The sequence below is a fragment of the Sapajus apella genome, unplaced genomic scaffold, assembly GCF_009761245.1.
Source record: "Sapajus apella isolate SASKATOON/1434 unplaced genomic scaffold, GSC_monkey_1.0 scaffold19, whole genome shotgun sequence".
Classification (NCBI taxonomy): Eukaryota; Metazoa; Chordata; class Mammalia; order Primates; family Cebidae; genus Sapajus; species Sapajus apella.
The window spans coordinates 9,254,439-9,269,999 of record NW_022436959.1 but is presented as its reverse complement, the minus strand read 5'-3'; the positions used below and the strand labels follow the sequence as shown (position 1 = coordinate 9,269,999).

Here is a 15,561-nt window from a genome sequence, read left to right as displayed (position 1 = left end):
TGCTTATTCTTCATCTGGTGCCACAATCTTCACTTATTTTTTGGGGTGGGAGGAACAACGAGGATGCAAATAGAACTGGTAGTTTAACGCAACCTCACTCTGGAGGCAGCTTTGGACACAGAGCATCTTGACAAAGGCTGGCACTGGAGGTGGTAGGGTCATCTTTGGAGGACAATCGAGCCTCCTCATGGCACACAGGTTATTCTGGGGCCTGCCTCAAATGCCATGATGCCTTGCGCCAAACAGAGAAAAGAATGGAAAGCTACCTTCCTAAAGTGGGTCAGTGGTTTTTACCTCCCTTTATTAGACACCTGGAGGTTTCTAACCCTGCCTGGGCACTCAGGGGTGTGGGTTGTTGGGGGTGAGGCTGTGCTCCTGGAGAGGGTAGGGAATATGGTCAGGGATGGGGAGAAACATCTATAAAGAAAGCACATAGCAAGACCAAACAGAGTGAATAACCAGCAACCCTCACAGCAGCCAATTGGCATCTACAGAACAAACTCCCTCTAGGTAAAGCAGACATCAACCTTTCAGCTCATTAATGGGCACAGTTCAGTGGCCCAGTTTATTTTAGGAAGATTCTGGGCTTGGAGACAAGGGAACACAGTGGAGCACACCCTTGCTGGGGTGCAGAGGGAAGCAATCTGTTCAGAGTTTATATGGGTACGTGCAGAACTTGCTTAACTGTCCACCTCTGGATGAAAAGGGACAATTATGATGTAGGAAAAGAAAAAGCAGGGAGACTAGATGTACTCAAACACAATAAATATTATGTTTTCTTGCAAATATCCTCAGCAATGAGATACAGAAGCAGAGGAATTTAAAGAACACGTCTAAGAGATCTGTACAGTCAGAGAAATCAGTGACTTTGTTTTATTTTTCAGTTTTCCAGGCAGTACCAATTAAACCCATCTTAATAAAATTCTCAAGCAAAGCTGACATGATTCATCTGTGTAGTATTATAAGAGTTTAGCAGGCCCCATTTTAACCTTGGTTGAGTTTTATGACTCATGTAAAACATTCTGAAAATGATTCAGGAAAAAGAGGGGATATGATGAGATGAAAGTAGAAGAGGTGAGTCATGAGATCTGAGTTCTTATGCCCCAAATCAGTAATTAGCTGTGTGGCTTTGGATGGGTCCCTTCACTTCTCAGAGCCTCTGTTTCCTCATGTGAAAGGAAGGAAGGAATCTTTACAATTCTATTTGTATGTGTCTATTTCATCTCAATTTTATTAAAAACTAGGCTCAGTTTAAACAAACTTGGTCAAAATGAACTCTCTTTCTAAATTCCCAATTCACAGGATTGTTCTATATCCAGAGATGTGTGGATGGAAAGATTCCTTATTCAAACCTTACAAATGAATTCCAGACTCCCAGGACAACCCCCGCAACAAGGAATCTTCCGCTGAGTTGTTCCCGCCATTTTTGGATAGCATGAATTATCACAGATGTCTCTGGGCTATATGCCTCCTCATCATTTCTACCTGGCACTCACTTTTCCATCCTCTAGTCACGTGTATGCATAAACTGCTTTACTTAGGAATGTTCAGAGAGATTTTGGAATTTTCATTGCCAACATCACAATTTCAAATAGGAAAAATAAAAAGCTTTTTTTCTTTCAGTAGAGAAAGCATGAAACTCAGCTGATAATTCTTACAAATAGTACCAGACAAAGGAATAAATATTAGAACTGATGGGCTAATGTAACACAAAACAAAGAAGAGAGGAGAATGGGAATTTCCATGCAGTGGGTAGCCTATTTTTGGCAAGGTAAATGAAACATTAACATATTATATTAGAGTAATTCAGGTGAAAAAAAAGTTCAACATATAAACTTTGGGATAGGGAATATTGTGGCAAACGGCTTCTCACTGTGCTTGTATTAGCATAGCTAGTGGATATAAGCTCATTTTTCAGGGTTTTATGATTCCGACACTATAAATCCAAAGTAGACTTGAACTTGTTAAGAGAATGATTCATATAATTTTGTTTACATAACTGAACTAAAGAAAGGAAGACAAGATAAAAATTCTACTACGGAATTTGTTGTTTTCTTTCAAGCATTTATAAATATTAGAGATAATCTTCCTTTTTATTTAAACAAAACTGTTTAACATCTGCTTTTTATAATATTGTTATTTCTTGTGAACATTGTGTTTGAAATTCTTGTTCCCAAGAATTACTTGCAAATATCACATAACTAAAATTCCAAAAAAAGAAACATGCACACACCCCATAACTCTAGCAAATCCTCGATTAACTGAGAGCCAAAACCCAACCAAGAAGAATTCCAGACGAGCTGAAGCTTGTCCTTCCCATATGATTTTTATAAGAAAGCAGGAAACGACAAAAAAGATACAAATTTATTTAAAGCAAAAGACTTGCTGAACATATCTGTAGGTCAGTATAGATTCAGCTTCACTGTCCATGCTTGGTACACTTAAAACCATGCTCATGATGAGGTATGAACTGCACCTTTTACAGCTACCTCAAATTCTTTTGTAGAACAAAGCAGAATATAAGTAGGTATTCTCTTTTATCTCTGCAACTTTAATGCTTAGCACATTGATTAGACCTGCATAGTAAAATATTTATTTGTGTTAACAAACTAATAAATAGTGGTAAATTAGAGGCAAAACATGCTACGTTTTAAAATGCTCATTATTGCTCAGAATAAGCTCATAGTATCCTAGGGTTTAAAGAGACCTTAGATATTTAGTTAGCCCTCCTTTGTGCAGGGCTCCTCCAAGAACGTTCTAATGTTTTTAAAAATGCTTTTGTATTGGCTGCCATATTGGGAACACATGCACACGTGCATGTCAGCACGCACGTGCATGCACACGCACACACACATACTCATTACTTCATAGTCTTATGAGATAGATGTATTTATGTTGCAAATGGGGAAACTGAGGTTCAGAAAGTGACAGAGGGAAGACAAGGAAGAAGAAAAAGAAAGACGTGCCGGGCGCGGTGGCTCAAGCCTGTAATCCCAGCACTTTGGGAGGCCGAGGCGGGTGGATCACGAGGTCAAGAGATCGAGACCATCCTGGTCAACATGGTGAAACCCCGTCTCTACTAAAAATACAAAAAATTAGCTGGGTATGGTGGCGCGTGCCTGTAATCCCAGCGACCCAGGAGGCTGAGGCAGGAGAATTGCCTGAACCCAGGAGGCGGAGGTTGTGGTGAGCCGAGATCGCGCCATTGCACTCCAGCCTGGGTAACAAGAGCGAAACTCCGTCCCCAAAAAAAAAAAGAAAGAAAGACGTATGACAAGTTTTGCCAATTCTTTCCTATGGTCTAAGATCCAAGAATAAATAAGAAATTAATCAGACAAGATGAAAATGTGCCTCCCCTGCCCCATGCAAACACCAGTATTATAACTGACTTACTGAGATACACGCAATAAGCCAAGGTAGTCCCTGGAACACGCTATTCACATAAATGTTAGCTTCCTTTCTTTTCAATATATTACAGCATCTTGGGGACAGGTAAAGATGTTTAGGACCCACTCTCAACTCTGAAAATTATGGAATTATTGCATAACTAAGAGAGTTATGAGGAATGCTAGAACCATTCCCCTAAGAATAATCAGTGCAGTTGTGTTTTTTATTTTAATTTAAAATTCAATGTGTGTATGTCTCTTTTCTCCCCCCCGCCCCAAGGAGATAAATAACTGGAATGACTGAATATAGCACAAAATACAGACGTGGGGAAAGGGTGGCAGTTTTAACTTTGAAATTGACTATACTTGTCAGTTAAAGTCAGGCCTAAAGCATTAATTTATTCTGAAACATTAATTAACTGGAGCTTTTTTGCATTTAATTTTCTCTGGCATTTTGGAATCTATTCTAAGCCCTGTGGAAATGGCAGGTCTGATGTTATTAAAGTTAGCCTTTCAGAAAGTCCTCGAACTGAAGACTCCTACACATTAAAAAGTGCTGAGAGTCCAGATAATGCAAACCGAAAGTATTATTAAAGGGTATTCTCTATACATGAAAGAAAAACCTTAATTTTATTAAAAATGAATTAAACTGTCAGAAGCCTTCAGTTTTACATAATACTTGAGCCTTTTAAGCACATAAAAAACAACACTGAAAGCCAGTGTCATTTTTTTATTCATTCATTCACCCACTCATTTAAGTAGCTGTTGAGTGCCAACTATGTGCCAGGCAGGTGCTGCTTCAAGTGGGGCAAACAAGGTCCTGTTCTTGTGCAGTCTAGATGGGAAAATGTCAAACAACAAATATATAAGAAAATATCCAAGAGGGATGAGTACAATAAAGAACATTAAAGAGTAATGTAATCAAGAGTGACTGGGAAGACCTCTGTAAAGAGGAAGAACTTATGTCAAGTCCTAAATGATAAGCAGTTGGCTACACAAAGTCTGGGGGTAAACATCTCAGAGAGAGGGATACATGGTGCCACAGTGGGGAGGTAGGAATGTGCCAGGCAGGTTTGAGGAGCAGGAAGGCAGCCATAGAGTCTGGACCACACGGCAGGTGGCAGTATGGGGGTGTGGAAGTGTGTTTGGTGGGATCAAGGGCTGTATTTTGGACACATGGAGTTTTAGATGCCCACTTAAAAGAATGGTATGATAAAAACAATAATTTACAGCAATTCTATGATCGTCTGGAGTCAAGAGAGGAACTAGGAATGGAATTCAGGGATGGATGCCACTGACTGCAGCGACGTTAAGGTAGAAGACCACAATTCTCTAACAAGCTTTACTCCATGAGTCACTTTAGATATTCAATTTAAGTGGCTAATATTTAATTTAATATGCCCCAAATTCAACATAGTAGACATACCATAATATGTTTTATTAAGCAAAGGAAGAAGACCCACCTAGAAATCACACAGATTATTTCTATTACATAGATAACACAGTGTGCTCTCAAAGACACAAATTCTTTCAGAAATGCATATAAATGGGTACCCTGGATATATGTGGCAAAAGTTTAAAAAAATTAAAATGTGTGTAATAGGAGAGAGTATTTGGAGAACTGAAGAGCGAAAGGCTTTTTAGTGGTGGTTTACAACACAAAGAACTATTGTTTGCCTGGTGAATGTCTATGTGTTTAAGCCCAGTTGTGTGCATGTCTGCATAGGTGTGAGTGTGTATGATTTCATATTGCTGATGGTGGAGGGAGGGAGGTTCATCTTCTTTCCAAGTCAGGTTGCCCAGATGATTGTACCTCCTTGCTTGGGATGCTTTGAGCTTAATTTTAGATGGATAAACAGTTTATAATTTGGTATAAGTTGTTTTTTAAAAGGTGACATTTATAAAAGGTATGGGAAAAATGAAACTAGATACCTTATTATGCAAATTTCTGAGGCAGCACAGAATTCCATGGCCACATCTACTTCCCAAGACACAGCCTTCCAGAAGCCAATGGGATATCACAGCTTCTTGTGCCTCTTTACTTTCCAAGACATGTTTGTGTCTGAGCCTCATCAGCCCAAGGGCAAGACCTACATACTTCAGATGATTCGCATTGATGAGTTATGACTCTAATACATACCAGAGTCAACAATCTTGATTCCAAGTTTCCTTGACTACATTTGGGAAAGGACCACCTTACTTGTTAATAAATCTTCAGAGAATTCCCCTGTAATGTGGCTGTCTGAGATACTTGTCTTGAGTATCTCAGAAACAGTATTTCTCATACCCACAAATGCTACCCATGACTAAGTTATCTAAGAAACTCGCAGGGAGTCATTTCCACAATTGTTTGACTTTCAAAGAATGACTCTTCTCTACTCCTGTAGGAGGAGATCAAGCCTAACTGGGTTCCAAGGATCTACATCACCCTGTGCAGTGCTGCCCTCAAACACGTTCTCTGTACAGTCCCAGATGGTGGGGTCACCCCCAGGAAAATAAAGGCCAGGGTGCCTAAAAGAGGCAGTCCTCATGGGGAAGCACAGAAGTAAACAAGTAAACAAGCACAGAAGTGACAACCAAGAGGAAGGATGTGTTGAAAGCACACAGGATAGGTTTTGAAGGATCAATAGGAGTTTGTTAAGCGGGCTGAGAGATGGTGACAATATTTCAAAGAAGGAGCCAACTGTGACAGGAAGAGGCAAGGTGGAGTGTGATGTGTGGAACAAGTAGCCCCATCTGATTACAGCGCAGAGTGTGGGAGGAGAAGGTGACTACTGCCAGCTCCATTCAGAAAGACCTTAGAGTTCCTGCTAGGGTGAGACAATTACCCTGAAGGAAATGGGAGAAGCACAGAAGAATTCTGAGTCTGACGGGGAGTTGCAGGGGAGGTGGGTTCCTGACATGACTAACTTTTAGAAAGATCACTGGAAATGGCAGCAGCTGGAGAATGGATAAGGTAAGGCTGAGGAGGTGTGAAGACTTGAGCCAAAGCAGAAAGCAAATTAATTTATGTTAAAAACCAAAGTAACAATGGTCCTTTAGCCAACTGCTTGGCAGGAGGGATCGTTTTAAAAACATTGTCGTCTTGGTTGTCTCCTATGCACTATAATATACAGACGTGATGCAGAACATCATTTTGGTCAGTGATGGAACATGTATGCAATGGTGGTCCCATAAGATTGTAATGCTGTATTGTTACTGTACCTTTTCTATGTTTAGATACACAAATACCATTGTGTTATAATCGCCTACAGTATTCAGTGCAGTAACATACTATATGGGTTTGTGGCCTAGAAGCAATAGGCTATAGCATATAGCATAGGTCTGTAGTAGGCTCTACCATAAAGGTTTGTGTAAGTACACTCTATGTTCAGGTAATGGCAAAATCACCTAACAATGCATTTCTCAGATCAGCATTTCTCAGAAAGTACTCCCATTGTTAAGTGACATATGATTGTATTCTACTATTGAGTGTGTGTGCTTTCCCTACCTGACAGTCTTGGGGGCACTGCGATCCTGCAAAAATATAAGATGGATGTGAAACTGCTGCAAAAGACGCATATGATCTGAGTATCACTAGGAAGCATATGGGAATATTGAATGAGGATTCACATTAACAGGTGAAGCTAAGTCTGTAATGCAAACAACAAACTGTGACATAAGGAGGCAAGGCAGAGTACTAGGAAACCAACAACTATGACCTTACACAAAACATGGCTGCCTGTAATGGCAGACCATTAGCCCTCTTTCCCCCAGAATATGAGCTCTTTGGTTGCAAGAATGCCAGCTGTTGTGAGTCTGTCTTTTTCTGTGACCTATCACCTCCATCTTTTGGCTTAAGTGTTGCCTCTTCCGAGAGCTGGAGCATGAACTGCCCTCCCCTGAGCTCAGCAAGTTCCACCCAACCTTACAGCCCCAACATTTTCTTGTTTGTGAATGGGGGCTGCTTTTTATTCATCTTTGTGCTCTCCTGGCTTAGACAAGGGCCGGGTACATGAGTTGGAGTTTGAGAAACACTGTGAGTTAAACGTTGCTCTAAAAATATTATGCAGCCATTGTAGAAAGCTGGCAGACCCTCACAAAGTTAAACATAGAATTACCATATGACTGGCAATTCCTCCCCCAGGTAAACACCCAAGAGAGTGGATACAATTGTTCAAAGACTTCAACATAAACGTTGAAAGCAGCATTATCCATAGTAGCCAGAATGGAAACAACCTAAGTGTCCCTCAACTGATGAATGGGATATTCTTACAGTAGAATACTATTCAGCCATAAAAAGAAATGTACTGATACATGCTACAACATGGATGAACCTTGAAAACATTACGTTAAGTGAAAGAAACAAGACACAAGAGGCCAGATACAGTAGGATTCCACTTAGAGGAAAAATCCAGAAGAAACAGATCCATCGAGGCTGAAAGCAGGTTACTGGTTACCAGGGGGGGGGGGGGGGGGGCGGTAAGTAGAAAGGGACTGGTTAATGGGTTGGAGGCTTCTTTTGGGGTGACGACAATGTTCTGGAGTTATACAGTGGTGATGGCTGAACATTCTTGTGAATGTACTAAAAACCACTAAACTGTACCCTTTAAAATGTATGGTATGTGAACTTTACCTCAACTAAAAAAAAAAAATGCATCAAAGATATCTGATCTCACTGAAGACCGTAACATTGATCTCATCTCTTCTTAGCTAGTGAGTGTCCATCTGACCTTCCTTCCTCTCAACACGCCTCTCGTCCTCATTCTTTCCTCAATTTCCAGTTTGCTATGAACTCTGAACAAAGTAAAGCAAAGTCTTCACCTACAAAACGGAAACTGCACAAAGATGATGATCACACAATTTTCTCTGCTCTAGTCTCTGACAGATAATTTGCTGAGGTGCTATAGTTCCTATGGACTGGACATCCCATATAGACAGCAGGTACAGGGATGAATGATCCCCTTCCTCCCAAGTGTCTTCACTGGGACTCACAATTTTAAGAGTCTGTCCATGTTCTTTGAAAGTTCAGCAAGATAGTGGGAGTTACAAAGAAAGCTAATAACCTATTCTTCTAAGGAAAAAAAAATCCACAAAATGTATTTTTCTTTAGTTTTTAATTAAAAATGACCTTTCTGATTCTATGGCTGGAGGCAGCTATAGTAATGAAAAACGATGTCATTTACTGGTGATACTAACAGTGTGACAGTACAATGAAAAAGGTTATAATCATCAGAGAATTCCTAGGTCTCTACACACCACCTAATTGCTGGGATGCAGGGAGGATTCAGATTGAGAAACATTATAATCACTCTGGAGCAAAGGACTAACCCACCACATTTGGAATATGGTACTCTTGGGACTTTATTCTCAGCTTTTCCTTTAATGCTGCCAGCAACCAGAAAAGCAAATGAGAAGGAGTTCAACCCTAAAAAGAGATGGAATTTTGACACCAGGGGTCACCATCCTCTTAAACTCTGAATGAGGTAAGACCAGTGCCTAGCCTAAGGGGCAGGCAGGAAGGAAGGAAAAAGGCTAGGAGGAAGCCAGGAGGAAGGTGAAAATTAGGGAGGCATAAAAGAAATTCATTTGCTTTGCTTCTTCAAAGGTGGGGGGCAGGAGGTGGGGGTGGGCATGAGTGGTCAGAGTTTATCTACAGAAATGCTATTGACTGGCTAAGTGCCCTGAAGCCCATTTTCCCTAAAATCCAAAATATGCTTTCTTCAGACAGTATCTGGGCTACCTTCTTCCTCACCCAGTTCAATCCAATCTGAGTAACAAATGAAGGGGAAACTGCCAGGAAAGGGAAGAGTTTATAAGGACACTTAAGAAAAAGGTCTGCTGAACCCAGATGAAACTATTTCTCCACCACTACACTTATTTTCTGCTGTACTCAAAACCCAGGGCGAAGGGGAGTGATTATATTCAGAATAAGAAACACCTATAGTTTAGTGCCTAGAGGATGGACAAAATGGTTAGAAGCACAATGAGTGCATGGATTAGAAGAACCTCACAGTAGGATTTTGTTTTTGTTTTTTAGAGAAAGAGTCTCACTGTGTTGCCCAGTTTGGAGTATAGTGATGTGCTCATAGGTAACTATAGCCTCGAACTCCTTGGCTCAAGCAATCTGCCTACCGCAGAATCATAAGTAATAAAGACTACAGGCATGCTATACCATGCCCTGCCTAATTTTATTTTTTGTAGAAATGGGGTCTCACTGTTTTGCCCAGGCTAGTCTTGAACTGCTGGCCTCAAGTGATCCTCTTGACTTGGCCTCCCAAAGTGCTGCAGTTACAGGAATGAGCCACTGTGCCTGGCCTGTTTTTACTGTTTGTTTAAAAGCATTTTATTGGCTTTAAAAATTACAAAATAGCATTTGCAATTTTTTTTAAAGTGGAAAACCATTAAACGATTTAAGAAAGCCATATAGAAGTGCAAGGTTAAAAACTGAGTATCCTTAATCTCCCACAACACTTCCCTAGGTTAATTACAAGAACTGTGATAGGTTTCCTTCTCTAACGTTTTTAATGTATGAGCAAATAAGTAATGCTTGTGTTATATTTTATATCTGTTTCTTATTGAGTGCTTCCAGCTGTGCCCAGCATGACACAGGAATTATTTCTTTAGTTTCTACAAAACCTTTAGGAACTAAGTCCTACAAAAAGCCCCATTTTTACTGATGGGCAAACTGAGGTGCAGAGAAGTTAAGCAACTTGCTCAAGGTCAAGCAGCTGGTAGATGACACACCTAGTCCCAGACCTGGCTTGTTGGTCCTCATGCTGACATATGACATCTGTCCGTGTCAAATCATGGAAAACTAGCTTGTTCTTTTCAAATGGCTGCATGGCATTACATTAATGAATACTCCAAATTTTATTTAATCTGTTCCCTCACTGAGGGACATTTAGTCTGTCCCAAACTTTCCTCTATTATAAATACTGTTATAATGAATTTCCAAAGTATAGCAGAACTGTTAGGTCAAATAGTATGGTTTAAGTTTGGACAGGTGTTACCCTCCTAAGTAGCCTACGTAAATCTACGTTTCTAGAAAGAATGTTCCAAGAGTGTCCTTTCTGACATACCTTCCCAAGGGCTGGACATTGCCAATCATTTTCACTTTTGGCAATCGACACATGAAAACTGACTTCAGCATTTGTTTTCCCTGATTGTAACTGAAGCTGAAAGTATTCTGATACGTTAAATAGTCATTCGTATTTCTTCTGTGGTTGTTCAAATCCTTGCAACACTGATCTATTTCATTGTCTTTTCCTTACTGATTCGTGGGAGCTCTGCATAAATTTTGAAAATTAATGCTTTTTCTGTTACATATGTTTCACATATTTTCTCCCAGTTGGCCCTCCATAATTTAATGTTGTTTATGATCTCTTTCACCATAATTTCATGAAATTGAATTTGTTAAACATTTTAAGACTTCAGGGCTTCTTGTCATGCTTTTAAAGGCCTTCTCTGTAACTATAAAAATATATTGCTTTATTTTCTTCTAGAATTTTATAGATTTGAAATTTAGTATGTTATGAATTAGGGATCTAAATATATATTTTCCCAAAGAGACTGCCAGTTGACTCAACACTATACATTAAGTAGCCCATCTATTCTAACTGAGTTTAAAGTTACCTTTATCATATATTAAATTCTCATGTACACATGGATCTCTTTATGGATTCTCCATAGCATATTTTAAAATCTGGTGAGGCAAATTCCCTCTAATTATTTCTCTTCTTAAAAATAGTTCTTTGATATTTTTGCCTAGCTATTCTCCTGTATGAACTTTAGAAACAAACTTTAAAGTTGTAAAAAGAAATTCTATTAGAATTTTATTGAAATTGCACAAAGAGTGTTACCTTAATTTGAAGAGAACTTACAATACTAAGCTCCTAGCCAGGAGTGAAATGTATCTCCATTTATCAATATCTCTTTCCATATACTTCAGTAAATTTCTATCATTTATCTCATAAACATTTTTTGTTAATTTTATTTTACATTTTTATAGACCGTGATGCAACTGTGAAAGGTATCCCTTTCCCCCCATAATACTATATACATGGTTACTATTATCAAATAAAAAAAATTCATTTTTTTTCAACTTTACTGAAGCTTTATTTCTCTTAATACACTGCTTCCAATATTTATCATATATGGAGATAATCATATGGATTTTGGCCTTTCATGCTATTAACTAAGCAAATTACACTGATTTCCTTACATTGAACTATCCTTGCTTTCCCAGTCTAAGTATACAATATCACAATGTATTATTTTTCTGGTATTTTTCTGTACTTGGTTTACACTTATATTGATAAATTAGATGGTCATATTCTTGCCTGGTTTAGGTAACAAGAGTTAAACCAGTCTGTAGAATAAGCCTGGATGTGTCCTACCTTTCCTATGCTTTGGAGGTGTACAAATTACCAGTAAAATAACAAAATCTGTGCCTAGTATCATTTAGGAGGAAGGAGATTTGGCTACTTTTCCAAAAGAATTAGATGGCTGGTTGGAATGAATGGACCCTCCATGGATGGATGGATGGATGGACAGACAGACGAAAGACCAACTTTCTTCTGTGGCTCCTTTCTAGTCATATATTTCTTTTTGAGTCATTTTTTGGTAATTTATGATTGTTTAAAATTTTCAAATTCATTTATAAAAGACTGACATATAAAAAAATTTTAGAAACCTTTGGTTCTATCTCCCTCTTCCCCTTAAGTAAGTTTGCCAGGTGTTCCTATTTTATCAATGTTTTCAAAGAGATGTGTTTTAACAAATCATTAGGTTTTTGTCTTTAATCTTGTTTGATGTAATTTCTGAACTTATTAACTTACATTATTTAGCTTTTTGCTTTGTTATCATAGTTGCTCTTTTTCTCAAGTATTGATTTGAATACTTAGTTCATTTATTTTCAGCACTTCTAAGATTCTTTTCTTTTTTAGGTAGATGCTGACAAAAAGAATGTCTACAAGGTTAGGAGTTTGAGACCAGCCTGGCCAACACAGTGAAACCCCATCTCTGTTAAAAATACAAAAATTAGCTGGGCATAGTTGCGGGCACCTGTAATCCCAGCTACTTGGGAGGCTGAGGCAGCAGAATCGCTTGAACCCAGGAAGTAGAGGTTGCGGGGAGCCAAGATTGTGCCACTGCACTCCAGCCTGGGTGACAGAGATAGACTCTGTCTCAAAAAAAAAAAAAAAAAAAAAATCATGTTTAATTTTCTTATAAATGTCTTTAAGGCTATAATCTGTTCTCTGAAAACCGCTTTGGCCAGAATTCTGGGTTCCTATATGAAGTATTCTCATTCTCAGTAACTTCGAAATAGTTTATCATTTTCATTACAATTTCTTCATTCACTGAAGAATTATAAAAAATGCTGACACAAAAACTTGTAAATGAATGTTCAAAGCAACATTATACATAATAGCCAAAAGGTAGAATTATCCCAAATGGGCCGGGCATGGTGGCTCACGCCTGTAATCCCAGCACTTTGGGAGGCCGAGGTGGGTGGATCACGAGGTCAAGAGATCGAGACCATCCTGGTCAACATGGTGAAACCCCGTCTCTACTAAAAATACAAAAAATCAGCTGGGCATGGTGGCACGTGCCTGTAATCCCAGCTACTCAGGAGGCTGAGGCAGGAGAATTGCCTGAACCCAGGAGGCGGAGGTTGCGGTGAGCCGAGATCGCGCCATTGCACTCCAGCCTGGGTAACAAGAGTGAAACTCTGTCTCAAAAAAAAAAAAAAAAAAAAAAAAAAAAAAAAAAAAAAGAATTATCCCAAATGTCCATCAATGAATGAATGGATAAACAAAATGTAGTATAACCACACAATGGAATATTATTGAGCCATAAAAAGGAAGGCAGTACTGATACATGCTACAACATTGATGACTCCTGAAAACATGCTAGGGAAAAGAAGCCAGGGAAAAAGGCCACATACTACATGTTTCTATATGAAATGCCTAGAAGAGGCATGATGAAACCATTTCTCTCTATTCTACTACTTTCAATACTTCAATTCTGACACCAGACTTGTGGGTTTTTTTCCCTCACACCAAGCAATTCTCCAATCCTTGGCAGACACCAACTGATGTTCTACAATAATTCAATTACGACACTAATCAGAGTTAGTGTCAGTTCCCACAGGTAAAGGATCGGCCCCGCAAGAATGTCCCTATTTCAGATGTCAACTGAAAGCCCAGGTAGCTACCTGTGCTTATGAACAACCGGCGATAAATAGAAAGTTCTCGTAAAGAGGGCATTCTCTTCAGGTTCAATTATTTGCTAGAATGGTTCACAGAACCAGGAGAAACACTTTGCTTATATTTATCCACCTACTATGAAGGACACAACTCAGGAATAGCCAAATGGCATAGGACAAGCTATGGGAAAGGCACAGAACTTCCATGCCTTCTCTGAACACACCACTATCACAGCACCTTCACATGTTCACCAACCCAGAAACTCTCATAGCCCCAGGCTTTAGGGATTTTTATGGAGGCTTCATCACATCGACATGATTGATTATGAACTTAATCTCCAGCTCCTCTCCCCTCCCTAAGGCTGGTGGGTGGAGCTGAAAGCTCTAACCTTCTAACCATGGCTTGGTCTTTCTGGTGGCCAGCCCCATTCAGAAACCCACAAAGAGTTGCCTCATTAGAACAACAGATACTCCTGTCACTCAGGAAATTCCAGGAGATATAGAAGCTCTGTGTCAGGAACTGGGGTCAAAGACCAAATATTAGAATTAAAGATATACTTAGCATCCCTATTGCTCACAACATTACAAAGCTTTTAGGAGCTCTGTGCGAGGCACCAGAAGCAGAAACCAATATATTTATATTTTTATTATGTCACAAGGCAAATCCATAGAGACAGAAAGTAGGCTAGTGGCTACCAGGAGTTGAAGAGAGAAGTGAATGGGAAGTGACTGCTGATGGGCACAGGGTTTCTTTTGGGGGTGATGAAAATGTCCTGAACTTAGACAGTGTTGATGGCTGCACAGCTCTGCGAATAGACTGAAAACCACTGAACTGTATACTGTAATAGGGTCTGTTTTATCTTATATGAATTTTATTCCACAACAATAACAGTTATAAAGAATAGTATTTTTAAATGTCCATGTTGTTAGATTTGGGAAGGCTAACATCTACTATTACTGTAACTTGTTTGGAGAATTTAGACTGTGCATGATGTACAATTTTTGAAATGCATAGAGATTTTCTTTGTGACTTAGTCTTTGTCAGTTTTTGTAAGTGTCACGTAAGTACCTGAAAAGAATATATGTTCTCTTATCGTTGGATAAAAAAGAAGAATTCTAAATACTCTCATTAAGTCATGTTTGTTGACTGTGTTAATTATATTTTACATATGCTTTCTTTTGTTAGTAATTCTGTCAATTTCTGCTAAAGGGATATGAAAGTGTACCACTATGGCTGGTCACAATGGCTCACACCTGTAATCCCAGCACTTTGGGAGGCCGAGGTGGGAATCACGAGGTCAAGAATTTGTCTCTACTAAAAATACAAAAAATTAGCCAGGCATGGTCGTGTGCACCTGTAATCTCAGCTACTCAGAAGGCTGAGGCAGGAGAATCATGTGAACCTGGGAGGCAGAGTTTGCAGAAAGCCAAGATCATGCCATTGTACTCCAGCCCGGGCAACAGTGCGAGACTGCATCTCAAAAATAAATAAATAAAATAAAATAAAGTCTTCCACTATAACTGTTCTTTTTAAAAGAAACTATTGTTATATTTCAAGTGAGTATAATATTCTTATAATAAATAATAGTTCTAATCTGGTAAAGTTCTGCATTGTCTCCTGCAAACTGGCTCCTGAAAACTAATTTTTCTAGCTCCTTTTGCATACTCATCTGTTTCACTTATAACTAACGTGTCTCCCCAACAAGCCTCACCCATCCCACTTCCCCACTAAAAAAAAATGTCCCGGGGTTCATATGCAAACTCCCTACAAAGGTCAGTGCCACCAAAGAGTGCTATAAATAACACAGTCCATCAATATTTAAAGCCTGCAAATAAGAACAATTAAAATCAACTAGTAACTCAGAACAGAAATCACAAGGAAAGAAATCACACCTAAAATTGATTTAGACGGGCATTAGAAACCTTACCACATGATTTACTGACAAACTAAACATTCTCGTGTGGACTAGTGGAACAGAAAAAATA

At 39.1% G+C, this 15,561-nt stretch overlaps 1 protein-coding gene and 1 long non-coding RNA gene across 2 annotated transcripts in view; one reads left to right on the top strand and one right to left on the bottom strand.

Annotated features, from left to right (window-relative positions):
• JAZF1 (JAZF zinc finger 1) overlaps positions 1-15,561 on the bottom strand; it is a 342,544-nt gene that overhangs the window by 199,722 nt on the left and 127,261 nt on the right. The gene's annotated exons all lie outside the window — the stretch shown is intronic.
• Positions 12,740-13,306, top strand: LOC116557234. The gene is made up of 3 exons (XR_004271431.1): positions 12,740-12,805; positions 12,875-12,878; positions 13,145-13,306. It is a non-coding gene; the product is annotated as an uncharacterized LOC116557234 (long non-coding RNA).